The sequence below is a fragment of the Sparus aurata genome, chromosome 19 (assembly GCF_900880675.1).
Source record: "Sparus aurata chromosome 19, fSpaAur1.1, whole genome shotgun sequence".
Classification (NCBI taxonomy): domain Eukaryota; kingdom Metazoa; phylum Chordata; class Actinopteri; order Spariformes; family Sparidae; genus Sparus; species Sparus aurata.
Window position 1 is genome coordinate 2,240,812 of NC_044205.1, and position 4,125 is coordinate 2,244,936.

The 4,125-nt window shown below is 42.5% G+C and overlaps 1 long non-coding RNA gene across 1 annotated transcript; it reads right to left on the reverse strand.

The window, feature by feature from the left end:
• Nucleotides 1-903: 903 nt before the first annotated feature.
• Nucleotides 904-2,371, reverse strand: LOC115570179 (uncharacterized). Its single transcript, XR_003981716.1, has 2 exons — nucleotides 2,084-2,371; nucleotides 904-1,617 (listed from the first exon to the last, which is right to left on the reverse strand). It is a non-coding gene; the product is annotated as an uncharacterized LOC115570179 (long non-coding RNA).
• Between the last annotated feature and the right edge of the window lie 1,754 nt (nucleotides 2,372-4,125).

Here is a 4,125-nt window from a genome sequence, read left to right on the forward strand (position 1 = left end):
CATACATACTAATTTTTAGCATGATAACTTTTAAAAACTTACTGGTTTACTCTCGTATAAATGCTGTGAAACATGCAGCTTCGAAAAAAACCTGTTGGCTGACAGTTGGTGTTGGGCAAGAGAGGAGAGGGGGACCCAGAAGCGGACAGACAACCGGGGCAGGTGTAAATGTACTTTATTTGTCAGACACAGCTGGTAGGAAAAGGCGAGGTGGCTTGAGTCCCGGGGAAGAGCGCTCAGAGGAGCGCAGCGCTGGGGCCAGGCTTGTGGGCGCGCGGAGGTCCGGCGCGGATCTGTTGGCTCAGAGGAGCGTAGGTTTGGTGGCGGCTTGTAGATGAGCGGCGGTGCCGCGTTGGCTGTGGCCCTTAGGCGGGGGGCTGGGCTGGTGAGGAGAAGCAGAGGTGCGGGAGATCTGGACGCCAGGGCGGGGTTGGTCGCGGCGCAGGTGCACCACGCGTGGTGATCACGTAATCAACTGGCAGCAAGCAGCGTGTGGATCCTGGTCTTGAAGCCAGCGTTGATGATTAACCTGCTGCAGGTGCGTGCGTGTGTGTACACTCTCTCCTGAGACCGCTGACTCCGCCCAGCCTCCAGCGCACGTCTGTAAACACAGAAACAAGCACAAACACCCAGCCACGGCAACATAGATCGTAACAGTTATAACAGTTATGTTATGTTATGTGCAGAGGTGTCAAAAGTACTCGCATTTGGTACTTAAGTAGAAGTATAGATACTTGTGTAAAAAGTTACTCTAGTAAAAGTAGAAGTACTGATTCAGCTCCTTTACTCAAGTAAAAGTAAAAAAGTAAAGGCTCTGAAATGTACTTAAGTACAAAAGTAAAAAATAATTTTTGCCGTCAATAATACACAATACCTCTTTTGATAACTCAACAAAACGAAAAGTTCTTGGCACACAACATTTTTTTCCTTTATTCACAACCTGCACAGCTCTGGTACAGAGAAAAATAAATAAATCACTGGTCTGTTTGCTGCAAGTTAAATTTCAGACAGAATAATCAAGACTGAATTGACCAGAGGTCCTGCATGAGCACCTGGATACTTCAGCTTTATAACAGCTTTGGTACTCTCAATACTATACTTAACATGTTACTTTTAACAGAATTTGTATCTTTTAACACTTTATATAGAAAAACTTTTGTTTTGACAGGCTTAATTTACGCCAATGTGCAAATCAGTTTTCCATTTCAGCAACAGAACTTAAAACATTATGATCAACATGGAAATTTTGTGATTTTTCTTTGTGAGATATTCACTCATCTCTACAGGAATCCCAAAATTGTTTATTTAGCCGATCTGGTTCTCAAAGTTCTTTGAATCCAGGCATGTACTTTTGGGTCTGAAAATCAGTCCTGCAGTGCTGAAAAGCCTCTCGCAGGCAGCTGAGGCAGGTAGAGGTGTGTTGAGCTTCAGTGACACGTTGCAGACTGTTGGGAAAGATTTCAGGATATCCATGTATCATCCGGGCAGGCCAGGTAGGACTCTAGCTTGGTTTCCTACAGTTTATGCTGCTTGTATGGGCCTTCATCCGAGGTCGACTTCCTCTTCAAAGTAGGTGCAGTGAGGTTTTGGTATCTCTCCAAGTGACTCACGTGCTTTCTGTAGGAGTGACAACACACACATATAAGAGAGAGACATACATAAAGATAAGAGAAAAGTGGTTCACCTGACAGAATTGTTAGATAAATGTTTAACGTTGTCTTTGTGCGGAGTTGACATAGATGATTAACAACTATTGGCACACAGGGGACGTTAGCCTTCAGACCTTTCGGCTTAAAAGCTTTTACTGATAGAACATGTATTTATTTGAACCTAAATCACCATTCAACCCCTAAACCAACCAAAGAGGAACTTTCTGGCAGAGAGCCCTGAAGAGTAACGTCTCACAACAGTGGCAGAACGGCAATTAATGGAGGATTATTGAGTTGTTTTTTAAAACCGAGCGCAAGCTAGTGTTAGCTCTATAGTATCAAAACAATGTGTTGTCATAGCATTGCTAATGTTGTAAACTGGCCTACAATAAATGCTAAATGAGCTAATGATAACAACTGAAAATACACCTTACCTGTATGTGTTTATTCAGATTTGACGGAGAGTTCTTGAATGCCAGAAGCTCGTGGTTTTTAGGTTGGCACAGGACACAACGCATTCGCCATGAATCATTCTTGGAGCCGACAACCTCTCACAGTTCTCTTAAATAAGGTCATGAATGGGGAATGTGTTGCTTCTCCGAATATGATGTGTCGTCGTTCCCTGGTTTGTTCACTTTCTTCCTCCATGTCGCTGCTGCAAGTTTTCTCTCTAACACAACCTGTAACTCACGGTGCTTCTCTCCGTGGTTGACTTTCACTCTCTAGGTAGTTACGTCTTATACGTTGTGTCGTCATCCGCGGAGGGGAAAAAAAATAAAGTAACGAGCCTGTTTTGACAATGTAAGGAGTAGAAAGTACAAAAAAAAAATAAAAATTTAAATGTAGGGAGTAAAAGTAAAAAGTCGTCAGAAAAATAAATACTCAGGTAAAGTACAGATACCTGAAAAACCTACTTAAGTACAGTAACGAAGTATTTTTACTTCGTTACTTGCCAACTCTGGTTATGTGTGGGTGTAAAGTGTGAGCCAATGTGCGTGTCTTTGTGTGTGCGTGTGTGTGTGTGTGTGAGTGTTTGCCCTCCTGATTTCTGACATATGTACATGTGCTATGTAGCATTTTTATCAACAAAGGGAGGCATCTACACAGCGTGGACCTGTTTTCACAGTATGAAGCAGAGCACACACACCCCTCCCACCGCCAGAAACACATACATATACATATAGTGACCCACGCACTTAGAGACCATCTGTCACCACCAAACCATGAAAATTCTGTGCTTGAATTTCGCTTTTAGACTCCATTAGACTCTCCAACATATAGAACGCTGCATTCTATACTGCACATTGAGTACAATGCTAAGGTCTGGATCTAGACAATAGTGGAAAAAACACAGTAGTTATATTCAAACTCACCATTAAGAATTTATCCGTAATACCAGTTTCAAAACTCTCGCCAAAATGCAACCTGGTCTTTTTTTGTTCATGTATATGAGTCAAACCTCCGTGTAAAAGCATATATATGTATATATATATATATATATATATATATATATATATATATATATATATATATATATATATATATATTGTTAGTTTTTTTGTTTTACAAATATTTCCACAATTAATTAATTTAATTTAGTCGTGTAAAGCAGAAATACATTTTTATGAGTTTGTCACACCACAGAAACATGTGTCATTGACCACTGGGCCACATTTGAAAGAATAAAACAATTGCAAAGTATATAAAATGAGGTCTCAAAATCATGGAAAAACAAGCACTTCTCTCTGCTGTGATACGCTGGGGGCGTGTCAGATAGAGGCGCTGGAACCACGCCCACGCAAGGGAGGGGAGCCTCCTCCGTGTACTGTACAAGGACGTAACCTAAAGTAACAATGGAAGCTAGCAGCATCATCGGACAGACCCAGCCCGACCTGTTTGAACCGTCAGAGCCAGAAACTGACTCTGAGTCAGACACTGATAGTGCTCAGCCTCGTTCCTCACAGTCCATGTTTTACATTACACACAAACGTAAAAGCCCAGTCTACATATAATTCCTTGTCATAGCTATATTGGTGCACATAAAATATTACCTGTAGATTATCATTGTGCTGTCAGATGGACTCCGCTCAGGGAATGAGGCCAAATCATGTCATGATTAAATGCAATAACATTTGCTAACATTACATGGGCATGACAGGATGCACGATGAAAAATCACTTTCAGGATTTGCACCTTCAGCAAAATGCATTTAATTGCCAAAATGTATATTATTTATAACATACAACACTAATACTCTCTGGTGGGCACGTAATGCCAGTGGCGGGGAGATTAGAGCACCTGTTGTCGGCGGGGTAGAGATGGTCGCGGGCAGGCACATAATGCCGGCGGTGGAGATGAGAGCATCCGCTGTCGGCGGGACTGAGACGGTCGCAGGCGTGCACATAATGCCAGCGGCGGAGATGACAGCACCCGCTGTCGGTGGGACTGAGACGGTTGCAGGTGGGCACATAATGCC